This window comes from Apodemus sylvaticus, chromosome 13 (genome assembly GCF_947179515.1).
Source record: "Apodemus sylvaticus chromosome 13, mApoSyl1.1, whole genome shotgun sequence".
Taxonomy (NCBI): domain Eukaryota; kingdom Metazoa; phylum Chordata; class Mammalia; order Rodentia; family Muridae; genus Apodemus; species Apodemus sylvaticus.
The window spans coordinates 13,169,422-13,183,378 of record NC_067484.1 but is presented as its reverse complement, the minus strand read 5'-3'; positions in this window follow the sequence as shown (position 1 = coordinate 13,183,378).

The window sequence follows — 13,957 nt, the reverse complement described above, 5'->3', positions numbered from 1 at the left end:
AGGGAGGGGAGGAGGGAGGGAAGAGGAAGAGGGAGGGGAGGAGGGAGGGGAGGAGGGAGGGGAGAAGGGAGGGGAGGAGGGAGGGGAGGAGGGAGGGGAAGGAAGAAGGGAGAGAGAGGTGAGGGCATGGAGCTGCTGGCTTTGTAGACGACAGTTTCCAAGAACCACTGCTAATAGCCGCAGCTTTGGCTCAGATCTTTGGGCTCCAGATCTTCAGAACAGCCAGCCTTGCATTCCACATGCACATTTTTTGTCCATGGTAATCTTTACAGGCGTCATAGAAAACAAGCTTGAACCTCACATTCTCTCTTCTCTTCTTTCATCCTAAGGAAAATCCCTGCTCTTCCTAGACCCCGCTTTTATCCGGAGTTCTAGTCTGGAGTGGCCGACTCTCCTCAGGAGCATGTATGTACATCTGGTGTCAGTTGCTTCTGACCAGCTGAGAGCTAACCCTGCCCTCTCTCTTCACAGGTCCCTGAGAAGTCCTTAAATCCAAGTTCTACCCAGCTTTGCCATGGCCCTGTGCTCCTCACCTGATTGCTGCCTGTGGGGACAGGAGGCCATGGACACATGTTCCGCCAGCAGACCTGGAGTGTCAGTCTCATCTGGGTCCTGGGTCACATCTTTCCCGGCTTCCCTGGACGTGGCATAAGGCATGTCCCTTCAGCTATCAGGACCCTCAGCCTGGCACTGGGGCTTTCTCCCCAAGACCGCTGACTGGTGGGCAGGGTGGGGTTCACTGTGCCTGCCATGGCCTGCCATGACCCTCCCTCAGCATCGGCAGCAGGATCTTAAAGAGCCTAGTTCTAAGTTGAGTTCTCTAGCCCTGTTTCTTTTTTTCAGCGATTAATATTAATAAATCTTTAGTTTCCTTTCTGAGAAACCCTTAGCACTTTGTTTGAAAGATAAAGAACCTATTTTGCATGAAAGCTTAAGTATCCAACTTTCCATCCTCTTTTCTTTACTACAGCTGTGTCAAAGTGTGTGTGTGTGTGTGTGTGAATGAGAGAGAGAGAAAGAGAGAGGGGAAGGGGAAAGGGAGGGAGGGGAGAGAGAGATAGAGGGAGGGGAAGAGAGAGAGGGAGGGGAAAAGGGAGGGAGGGGAAGAGAGAGGGAGGGGGAAAGGGAGGGAGGGGAGAGAGAGATGGAGGGAGGGGAAGAGAGAGAGGGAGGGAGAAGGGAAGGAGGGAGAGAAAGAGAGAGAGAGAGAGAGAGAGAGAGAGAGAGAGAGAGAGCAAAATTTCCTAACACTTCAAGCAGAAACCAGAAAGGAAGGACCATTCTCTAGCCTGTGTGCCTGTGAATGTATTAAGGACTGTGCATTTTAACTGACACAGGTGTTGAACAGCAAACTTCCCACAGAAAGGCCACAAACCAGAACCACAGTTAGTTTAAAATAATTCAATTAAGTGAAAAATCACTCTATAAATAAACGTATTGGAATGTCCAATGGCACACCAGAGCTGTGATGGATTGAGTGTTTCCATATCAAAATTAACCCAGTTTTTAACATGTGCATTATTACAGTATGGGCATGTCTGGGGTTCACGATGCTCATTTTTTTAAAAAATCATATTAAATATATGTTCCATTAAACCAACTACTATGCATATGCACCGTCTCTGTAGTAATATGATTTGTATAGGGGAGAGCATAAAAACATGTGTCCTTTTAAGATTATGTTGATTTAAAAAAACGTGTACCACCACATCTACTCTGAACACATTCATCCACAGACGTATACATTTTCTTTGCTGTTATGGCTTTCGCAGGACCTACAACCTTCACAGGGTTTTCTGGAAGCAAAGTGCAGGGAGGGCTTTGTTATTTGACTTCTTTCTTTGGGGTGGGGGTGGGTAGCAATGTAGCTTGGACTCCTGGCTTTGACAAGTTGCCTCTCCTACCCTGCAGCGGCCAGGGCGGCTCTTTTCTCTTTACTGGGGGCAGCGGCGGCTCTGAGGCTCCTCACTGGCCTTCAATAAGGACACTGTGTGCTGGGGAGCAGCTGCGCAAGGCTTCACAAATGCTGCCTGACAAGAAGTGACAGCCCTGTATATCTCTCACTGGCATTGACAGCTGACAGATGGATACCACTCATACACAGAAGAAAAGCCCCCGGGACGATTCGCCAGCATCACTCTCTGTTCACAGGGCCACATGTGATGGAGCACTGCTCGGAATAATAAACCCGGCGGATGGCAGCAGCGCGGCCGCTCACACAATACACAGGACTTGTCCCCACTCTAAAACGTGAACAAATATATACACTGAAGCTCTGTCTTGTGGGTTATTTTCTGTCTGTTTTTGTTTAGAAATGAAAACAAAAAGCGATGAGAGGCAGAAGAAGGGAGAGAGACGCCAGCATTTGTGAGGAGTGGTGTCCGGAAGTGAAGGACATAATCCACCTGGAGCCACGGCCCAGGGCCCGCGTGGCTTTGCTCGATCCGCCATCACCCCTTCAATCTGTTTGTTATTATCTTTGCACTGTTGTTATTTCCTTTCAGTAACCAGTCCATTTTTTTAAAGCATGGCTGTTTGGTTTGTTGGAAGATGGTGTCATAAAACTGGAGAGGAGGCAAGTTGATACAATACAGGGAGGAGAGTGGGAGGGGAGAGCGGAAGGGGGGGTGAGAACCAGAAGTGTCCATCTGAGCAGGAAGGTGAGGAAGGGGAAGGAGAGGGAAGGGCAGTCTGGGTGCAGAACTGCAACCATCAGAGAATATCGCCAAGATTTTCTGGGTTTGAAGTGGCCAGTCGCTCAGTGTTTGCTGCAGCTGCAGCTTTGTGACCCCGGGGATGCAGTCACTCTGAATTCCCCGGGAGCTATTCCTCCTGTGTAAGGGCAGTCCCTTCCAACTGCCAGACCAGGCTGGCACCAGAAGGACGAGGAATCCGAAGACAACCCCAGGCACACAGCATCTGGCCCACCTCTTACCTAAATGACCCTTAGCATGCCAGTCCCAGAGCACGGGGTGAATTTGTACTTTGATTCTTAGGCAAATTGAGCAGAAGCATAGAAGAGCATTCTAGTGATTCAGCCCCACGGGCAGCATTGTGTGGTAGCCTGTGCGCCCTACCGAGGTTCAAGCGCCGCCACCTTAGCTAGCTCCCAGAGTCCCTGGCTGGCCTTGGGAGGCCCCGTCTCCCAGCATGCTGTCCTTGGTGATCTTACAACTGCTCCACCAAGTGTTTGGCAACCTGAAGTTCTGATAGGGAATCAGCAGGGGTGCGGAAGATGACTTACAAAAGCGCCTTCTGTGGTTACTATGGAAACCTCAGGTGAGGCTCCCCAGGACTCTGCCTTGCCCTAGTTCCTAGTTTCTGGGGACGAGGCAAAGGGATGGGAAACCGTGTTTGTAGGTGAGTAGAAAAAGAGGATGGCCCAGTGCCCCCCTCTCCACCACCCACCCCCCCACCCCCACCTCCACCCCCACCCCCGTCCTAGGCGACTGAGCATGATGGGAAAACTAGGAAGAGATGGCTGCTCAGGTCAGGGCAAATGAGCAATCCCAACACCAATGGGGTTTTATTCTGCCTCTCCAGAGCCTAGCTCCCCGCAAGAGCAAGTGTTTGGAGGGTGTGGACCAGCAGGGCTAGCACAAAGGAAGGAAAGAGGGGCAAGCAAGTGTGATTGGAGGTCCTCAGCTGCAACAGCGGTCAGGGTGCCACATTTGCAGACATGAAGGAATGTTCACGTTTTTCAACCTCGTGGACCAGTTCAGCATGTTGTACTCGTGCCTAGGGAAAGTCATAATCCTGAGTGTGCAAGTGGCACACCAGGGACACTGTCTTCTCCCATAATGCACTACTCCCTTGCACTTTTGCAGTATGGAGTCTGGTGTCCCTTACACAAACTAAGGCACGTTGTAACATGAGTGGCTGTGTGTCAGTTATCAGCTGCACGGGCCTCCCCATGCTGCCTGTTCCGGAATGACCCTTTGATTAAGGATCTGCAAGTGTTTCACAAAACCCCGACTAAGGAAGTTTCGCAGCACTCGTGAGTCATGGTATTTATTACTCAAAAGGTCTGTGTTGTGCTCTTCAAAGCAGCAAATACAACATTCACTTATTCAAATCACCTCATTTGTCTCTTGCAACTTCATAAAATGTTCCTGGAATGGAAATTTCCCAAGTGGGTCTTAGCCAGAGGAAGTTTCCAGCAGGAATAAGCAAGGAAAACAAAGAAAGGGGGGTCTCGCTCTCACTTTACGGCTTCTTTTCCTTTTAATTAAATAAAAGCAATGGCCTGTACCGAGCTGGACTTCTGCCATATTTATCAATCCCGGGAGAGAATGGCACAGAAAGGCAAAAATCTAAAATCACAAAGGGCAGGTCATTTAGAAACCGGGCCTGTTTCCTCATACATAGAATTTCATTTCTACAGTTTTTCCAAGTCTAGCTGTGAAACGCGCTCAGCCTGTGGGATGTGGACCCACACTGTCAGTTCCTGACACACACGACACGGGGAGCTCAGCAGAGCTGGGCCCATTCAGCTAGTACTAACGCTGCTCAGCTCTCTATGTAGTGTTTCCAGAAGGTTTCACATGCAAAAATCTCCACCCAAGTATTTAAAGCACCAGCATGACACTCTAGGACCGTTGTGAAGAGCCACTCTGAGGCCCCACAAGCCAAAGGCGAAAGCAAAGCAACTGTCGTTTCCCAGTTTGGAAATGGAGAAACTGAGGCAAAGAGAAACTTCTTTCCTGGGACTAGTGGGAAACAGGCAGAGTATCTAGTATTTGTGTCTGTATTAGGCTGGGTTTTTAAAGGAACTGAATCAATAAAAAACGCTATATGGTAAGAGAGGATTTACTGTAATGGCTGGCAGCCTGCAGTGATGGCTGGCAGCATGCTATAGAGGCTGCGAGGCAGCAGCAGAAGCAGCAACAGCACAGATGCACTCAGAAGCAAAGCGAAAAGACAGACATATACAGAACACTGCTCTCTCCTCAGGCATCTCTGGGCCACTGAGAGATGGCGATACCCACTTATACTTCCTGCCTTCCCAGACTCACTCTGAAATGTGTTTGCTACTGGCCTTGTCAGGATAACAATGACGATTAAACGTGACAGTTTCCTGACAGACAGCTCTGGGTCACCATCAGAGCAGCTCCATCAAACAGAGCAGATTTTTGAATATTATCATTCATTACTTTTCCAAGTCCTTTCTTGCCCCTGAGTCTAACCCAGGCTGGCCTGAAACTCAAGGTCATTCTGCTCCAACCCTCAAGTACTGGGAATACAGTTGTGCGCTGCTACCCTGGCTCTCGCTGAAATGCTTAGAGGAGTATAGGGATTTTTCTGAGCATAAGAACTGGGAATGCAGTCCCAGGAGAAGACAAGACACAGAAGGGGACAAAGCAGAACCTAAGAATTAAAAAAAGCTTCAAAACAGAGGGACAAAATGACATGGAAGGGAAATGAGCCCCTTACTGGACCCAAGCTCAGGGAAAACCTGCAGGGAGAGAGGTTCCTGGTCATTAGGAGGAGCCCCAAGCCTGTCCCAGTGCACTGGCTTCTCTGGTCTTGTGTCAGTATGGGCCCTGTGGAAATCTGGGTGTCTGCGGGATACGTCATAGGAGAAGCAGAGGAGAGCCTTGAAGGCAGAACTTTCTCTGTTACTCACGGTGTTCTTGGAAACAGTAAGTGTGTCTTGGGGAGGACAGACCAAGATACATTTTCTACTTCATGCATGTGGCATCTCAACATCATCCTATCCTAACAGTTCTAATGGTCACAGATAAGCCCTGAAGGGCAATTCCATCTTAGGTGTATGGGAAGTGCAGTTAAGCCAAATTTCTTCAGAAAAACAGCTGAGTTGAGAGGAGGGCATAGTGCTCTGTCTTGATGCAACTAAGGGAAAATAAATTGGCTGTAGGGCATGGGCAGGCCTTCCTCGTGTTTGTCTGTCAATCTCTGAGCACAGCAGAATCCACAGCTTCGTGTTGATAAGAAACCAGGAAAGAGAATACAGGGGAGAGGAGTAGGAGTCATTTATATTTATCAGTTAGCTTTCTACCCAGTTCTCCTTAGATCCACTACTACTTTAAAAAAAAATAAGTCCTAGAGTTTTGACAAGTTGGATGCCCATTCTGCAGTTGGGATGATCAAGTTTAGACAGACACGTGCCAACATTCAGCTAATATGGGACTTCACCTACTTTGCCTAAATAAGCGGACTTTGCTCTTCTCCCATGCACTGCTCAGTGCAGTCAGAGATGCTCTTACCTCTGTGGATCACAGGCAGCCATCTCTGCTAGTGACAGGAAAGACCTCTAAGTCAGCCAGTGGGAAGTATACAGCAAGCCTATGCTCTTTGCTGCTGCTGCAGATGCAGATCAAAGCTTAAGACGCCAGCCTCCCGAATCTGGGGAAGCACAAGGTCACCTAGTCCCCCTCTTAGGATCGGAGAACCTACAGCTCTAAGCAGTGTGCGCGAGACAGAGGAGAGGTATCAGAGCATGTCTTAGAAGAAGAGCAGGGCTTAGAAGCCGAGATGCACAATATGAAACTTTTGAGTTTTATAGACTAAAGACAAGGGTATGAAACTGTCAGTGCAAAATAAGAAAGGGTATCATGGTCTGTTTTTCTTTGGCTGTGATTAAAAAAAAATTCTGACACAGGCAACCTAAAAGAGAAAGGCCTCGTTTGGCCTACAGTTCATTTTCACAGTGCATTGTGGTGGAGCAGTCAGGGTGTCAGGAGGTGGAAGTGGCCAGTCACGTGGCACCTACGTCTAGAGGCAGAGAACGGTGTGGGCATCCTTCTGCCCAGTTCCATTCCTCCACTTACTACTCCAAGGTCCCAGCTAGGGAATGGTGCGGCCCACAGTGAACATAAGCTCCTTCCGCCAATGCTGTCTACACAACTAGGGAATGGTGTCACCTGTAGTGAAGTGACCATACCTTATCAAGCCAATACAGTAAAGATAATCCCTCACAGAAACCAGAAGCCTGTCTTCCACATGATTCTAGATTTCTGTCAGGTTGACAACACTTGCCACCATAGGAAGGGGTAACAACATGTAATTGGACATTATATACTTAAGTTCTGTGAAATCATTTGCATTTTAAACTGAATGGCATGAGAGATTGAAATAAAGTGTTATGGTTTTTAATACTCAAAGCAGTTTCCAAAAAGTAATGACATGCCTGAGAAGGGAGACATAGAAGAGATCTCTTGAGTCCCAGATTCTAATGTCTTCCCATGTGTGGCAATGGAGGGCATTCTATCCAAACTAAGGGCCACGCATCTCTGGTGTTTCTGACGTTTCCATCTTTCTTTCAGGGCCTCTGCTAGAAGGCAGAACTGGCTCGAGAATTCGCCTCCAAAAATTGGCACAAAGAATCTCAGTGACTAATTGTGTGTTCAACTTCCTCTTTGAATGGAACTGTGTCATTCATGAGAGGAGAGAGGAGCATCCTGAAGCTCTTAGCTCCTTGTCTGTGGTGAAATTAAGTGAACTAAAATTAGGCTTCGTGTGGGAAAGTTCTTTGGAGATGGGAAGACTATGCAAATGCCATTATAAATGGTATTCAGTGTATTTCTTTAACAGAATGCTCCAGAAAAAAAAAAAGACCCTTGTTCTCTTCTGTGAGATCCCTAAAGGCCAGAAGAGTGTTTGTAGATAATCATGGATTAATTGTAAACATAAAGAAAGATGTTTTAAAAATATATCAAAGCTGTTGCTTCAGGGCAAACTCAATACCATGAAAGCTGCAATGTTTTCTTTTATCTGAGATGCTTTCCTGGCACCTGAAATTATTTCTTTCATGTCTGATAAAGAAGAGTGAAGAGGCAGGGTTCCCTGGAGAGGGTCCTGTCTACTGCAGAATAAACCTGTGGTTTCAGGGTTACACCTTTTACTCACAAGGGGAGGGCTAGCTGCAGATGGGACTAAACAGCTCTGGCTCCTTCTGCCCTGGCCAGCTAGCTCAGGACACACCCCTCCCACCACCCCAAACAGGGCTATGGAGTCACCCCTGCAGGGAGTTGTTCCTGAGGGAGGATGTGTGCAAGGCAAATACCAGGGCAGCTGGCAGCTTGGGAGAAAGGTAGCTGGTTATGCGACTGCCCTTTGGAACAATGCACTTCTGGCTATATGAACATCCTTTCTATCAAAGTGAACTTCATTTTACTGGGTGCAAGATTGAGAAACAGACTTTCATATTTGGGAAATACTTTCTTGGATCTAATGCATGCTTATACCAAAGACAGCAAAGAGATTGAGAAACATATATGGCTTTCTGTTACAACAGAAAGGTGTGTCTGGTGCACAACAGTGACAATGGGTAGGGAATAGAATCCATTTGGCACTGTGCAGCAGAGAGAACACTCGAGAAAAGTCTGATCTATCCCCAGAATTTGCTCCAGGTACTTCAAAGTCTAAGATGAATTTGAGTTAGTAAAGTTTTATTTTTTAAACACATCATCATTTATTGGGATGGGAGTCAGGGGTGTGCTAGGTAAGAGCTCTCCTGCTGAGCTAGGTACACAGACACTCAGCCTTCCCTTAATATCTAAAGTCAATTTCAACTTAATACAATCACTCCATTCTGATACTTCTAAGATGTTTATCCAAATCCTCTTCCTCATTCTACTTGAAATGTAGGTCTGGCTTCTAGATAGATCCTCACAGCTTAGGCTCAGAGCACACCTCACCTTTACCCTTGACCTAGATCCCAGGGACTAGAGGTTCATGTTCTCTGTGTACTGCCTCCCTCCAATCCCCAAAATATTCAGAAAGGCAGGATAAAAATGCTCGTATTTACGGTTTTTTCTGACAATAAGGCACTCCTTCACTATTTTCCTAGAGACTTAAATTTCAGGAATATCCAAAACATCCTGTTTCTCAAAAATAGCTCATAACTTATTTGGGATCCTCAAAGAAGGATTTTCAGTGTGCAGTGAGTGCTATTAACAAACCTTGTGTGTGTGTGTGTGTGTGTGTTTCTGTGTGTGTGTGTTTGTGTATGTGTGTTGGGAAAAATCCTGTGTGGATTCAAACAGGAGAGAAGAAGGTCAGGAAGGGGGGAGAGACGGAAGAAAGGAGGAACAGAGAAGGAGGGGAAGGGGGAGAAGGATAAACCACCTTTTAAAGCAAGTTTTTAATTAAAATATAATCACACCCTTTTCCACCTTACCTTCTTCTCCTCAGCCTCTTGTAGCTTCTTCCTTGCCCCCTCAGATTGGTAGCTTTCTCTTATCTGACCATTATTGTTCCATATATGTACTTAACACATGTGCAAACATATAGCTACAACATGCTCAGTCCATTTGTTGTCTGAAGGTATAGGGTTTCAGGGCTGACCGTTGACACCATCTTTTTGACATGTGACTGACTATATCAGCCGTTCTTAGCTTTCCCTGTTGCTCCTTTAAGCTCCATGCTGAATTTGGAGAATGAGGGGCTATTAATTCCAAATTTATGGAAGGAAAGAGCTTGTCATATATCCAGTAAATAATAGAGTTGGTTTGTAGAAACGAAAGCCTCTAGCCCCAAAACTCAGTCCCTTTGTACTGCCTCTGATTAGTGCAAGACCAGCCTACTTGGTGAGAGGAACCTTTGAAAGCAGCACACATTGGCTATCCTGCTGGTGCGGGCTGTGCACTACGGTGGCTCATAGGCCCCATTTACCATGGCTTTCCCATCACTTTGAACAGTTGGTCTTTCCAGGGATGCAGTCTCACACCATCTCTTCTGCCAGGCTGTTCCTAGAATGTCATATCTATCCTGTTGGCCTGATTAGGTTAGACAGACACTCCTACCTCACCCTGGCACACTCCTGGAACATCAGTCCTCAGAGACCATGAGTTTGGTGAGCAGGGCCCAGCTGTTAACTGTGTGCCCAGATCTGACCCAGGGATGCTACACCATCTCTTTCCATTGTACTACAGATATAGTTTTGGGCAGGCATACTTAGTGGGAAACAGAAAAGAATTTGTCTTAGTTGCTTCTCTTGGTCTGACAAAACACCATGACTGAGGCAACTGAGGAAGATTTTGATCAGGCTTCCAGTTTCAGAGATTTAGAGTCTACCCTGACAGAGCAAAGGCATGGGGTTAGAAACATCTGAAAGCTCCCATCTACAGGAGACCTCGAGAGCATACTGGGGCTCGTATGAGTCTTTTTGAAACCTTAAAGACACAGCGGCACACCTTCTTCAACATGGTCACATCTCCTAATCCTTCCCACACAGTTCCACATCCTGAGGAGGAAGTATTCAAGCATATGAACCTATGGGGGGCATTCTCATCCAAGCCACCATACAAGTGATCACACAATGACCTCAAAGAATAAGCTTTACCAACTCTAATGCCTGCCTTGTGACTTTCACATAAGACCCTTGCTTTCCCTTGATAAGCATGGTAAACATAGATATGGACAAGGTTTTGTCCCATATGTAGTTGAGGATTTCCCAAGGGACTAAACGGATACTCATCATATTCTGTGGAACAGATACAAACAAGAACCCTGATACCAGAGGAGCTATTGTTCTTGGCTGCACTGTAGTGGATTGGAAATCACAGCCTCCACTGCAGGGACCAGAACCTGGAACAGGTTTGCATATGTAAAGTAAATCTGTATGGGACAGTCACCAACAGATATTAACCAAATTCAGTATCTCTGGGCTATAAAATATGAAGAATTTTAGAAAGCTAATCATCAAGTTGAATTCCTGGGCCCACCTCAAAATAGTATTTCTTTAAAACAGTGTCTTCCTTCATCTTTAAGTGTGTAAATGTATCGCTTTATTGAAGCATGTGTCCATTTTTATAAGCTGATTTATGGTGACCGTAATAGGATTCACCCTGTCACCCTGTAAATAAAGGCACCACTTCATTAAACAAGGTAATCAAATTTAGGCAGCTCCACTTCCCTGTTAATAACAGGGACTTGTGTGCCCATTGCTCTAGAGATCCGCCTACTATAATGAATGGGGATTCTAGGAGGAAACTGGCCCACTGCTGACGAAGGGTTAGGCAGAGGGGCGCTTGCTGCCTGTGCACACAACCCACAGCAGCACTAATAACAAGCAGCCATTTGCTGTAATGAAGTGCTTTAAGGCAGGGACTTCCTTCTCGGGTGGGGAGGAGCATCACCCGGCTCCTCAGACTCAGAACGGTGGGCGTGCGGGGCCATCAGTAACCAGGCTAAGGGAACACTTCCAAAGGGTGCTTTCAAAAGGATATTTTTCATGCTGTTTGCTCTCTTTCCCATCTGGAGTGACACCACAAGCTGGCAAAGACAAGATGAATGTGGGATAGATATTTCCATCACATCGGGTTAGTTATGGGCTCGTCTGGGAATGTGTGCCTTGGAAGTCAGTCGGAGAGCTGTGATTATCCCAGCCATGACCTCTTCAGCTGGTTCAAAGAGTTGCTGAGCTGTTGGAGTCTGCTTGACTGTGGACCAAGGAAATGCCTCCGGAAGGAGGTACAAGCATCACTCAAGTTGTATCCAGGAGTCAAGTGAGGGAGGACCCTTCAGTGAACAGGCAGGAGTAGTGGCAGGTTTTGATCTGAGGTCTTGAGATCAGGTTTCCTTGCTATACAACAAGTGAGCCCCCACATCAGCTCACTACCACCCGTAACTAAAGCTCCGGGAGATCCCACACTCTCCTGGTTTATTGCAGGTAGCCTATGTACTTGACACAGCCTGTGGTATACTATGTAGTGTGCTTGACATCTTAGCTATGGTCCGTTCACACAGCCAAGTATACATAATTGTGGTCATATGGGCTCCTGAACATGATCTGGTGTATATCATTTACTGATATGCCTTAGTATGCAGGGCCTAGCATTCGGGTGTTGCCTATGAATTCAGGTTCACATACCTGTTATCAAGTTCACGTGTTACCCTGTTAGGTAGCTCTTCTATCTGGGTTGTGTAACATTCTCTTCCACCAAAAGCATCTTCTCTAGGTCCCAAGTTCATATATGTGAGGCAGGCCAGTTTTAGGACTAACAACCCCCCTTTCTGGAATTTGCATATTTAAAGTGATTAAAACATAGTTTTAGAAAGTCTCATCCCATGTTAAGCAGAATATATTGGGAATACATTATGGCTTATGGATCTGTGGAGGAGGAAGCAATTCAAAGGCATTGGCTGTGCAAATTTGGGAAAAGTATTCTTATTTGGGGGACCCTAAAAGAATGAGCAGGAACCCAGAAAACAATATGGACCTGGAATGGGCAAGAGACATATATTTGGGAATCTGATATATTTGGGAATTTGATTATATAGACTGTGTTTGAAGCTGTATTGTCCTGCAAGCTTGTATAGAGAAGAGACTCAAGAACTGGGAGCTGGAAAGATAACCCTGTAATTCTGATTGCTGCTCTTCCCGGGACGGAGGTTCAGTTCCTAGCACCTACATCAGGAGGCTCACAGCCACCTGCAACTAAAACTTTGGGAGATCCAGCACTCTCTGGATTTTGTGGACAGATGCACAAAGCCTCACTGTCTCAGTCACTCCTCTATTGCTGTGAAGAGACACTGGTACCAAGGCGACCCTTTTTTGCTTGTATGTGCCTGTGCATGTGTGTGTGTGTGTGTGTGTGTGTGTGTTTTCCTTCAATAAGTCCTGGTTTGAGAGAGTGGAAGAACGTAGGAGTAAAATCAATTAGTGAGTTAAAAACCATCAGCAACCCAGGCAGTGGTGGTGCACACCTTTAATCCAAGTACTTGGAAGGCAGAGGCAGGTGGATTTCTGAGTTCAAGGCCAGCCTGGTCTACAGAGTGAGTTCCAGGACAGCCAGGCCTACACAGAGAAACCCCATGTTGAAAAAACAAAAAACAACAACAACATAAAAACCAACCAAACAAAAGCAGCATGATCCGTGAGCATAGGAACCCCACCTTCCCACAGGGAACCCCCAAGCCTCAGTGGCATCAGACAGCTGTTTCTCAGAGGTACTTTGGTTTCTGCCAGTTCTCCACATGTGCTACAGCTAGAGAATAGAAGAATTATGTTGTGTCATTGTGTCTAAGTGTTTGTCACAAGCCATCTTGGTATCTGAATGTTCCGTTTCTTTGTTGCTTTCATGTGGCTATCACATGAACTAAAGGGTGGATAATGCAAGGAGTCCACAGCTAGTTCAAGTGGTGCGACAGATGTCACTTCTAGGGCAGCATTGCCGCTACAAACACCTTCCCCCTAAGAGTGTGGTCTGAGTAAGTACAACACAGAAAAGAACTCGGGATGGGGCACAGCTCAGTGGGCAAAATTTTCTGCTGTGCAAGCATCTAGATTTCCAGAACCAATGAAAAGCTGTGCATAGCAGCCCTCATCTGTAACCTCAGCATTGGCAGTGTGCAGACAGGCAATCCTGGGGCTCCACGGGCAGCCAGCCGCTCTAATGGAAACAGTGAGGCTGAGGTTTAGAGAGAGTCCGTGTCTCTCAAAGATCCTCTGCTGGCTTCAACCTCTTGGCACCACATATGGCTGCATAAGTGTGAATATCAGGAGACACCCATGAACATTCACTCACCCAAAACACACACACACACACACACACACACACACCACCTCCATACGGAGAGGGGGGCAGACAGACGGAAGGACAGACAGAGAGGGAGAGAGAGAGAAGATAGGATATTTGAGATGTACATGGAAAGCCCTAATTAAAATAACTCCCCGACACACGGCTTGAATCGAGGAGGAAGCCTTAGCTGGTAAACCAGGGTTATCACGGATGGACCCAGTGGTGGAGATGAGGCATGGGGTACACAAGGGAATGGTATCCAACCAGCACGGGATGCACAAGTTCTAAGTTCAACTCTCTCACACGATTACACAGATGGTCCCTTCATGAGCATCATCCGTACATCAGGACTTTAACAAGCATGTTTATTATAAAGGCCATACATTATTTTAGAATGCTATGCAAAGACATGCTAAAATGAAGGCAAATGGCTCCAGGCTCTGTATCATGAGATGCACATTTCCAACTGG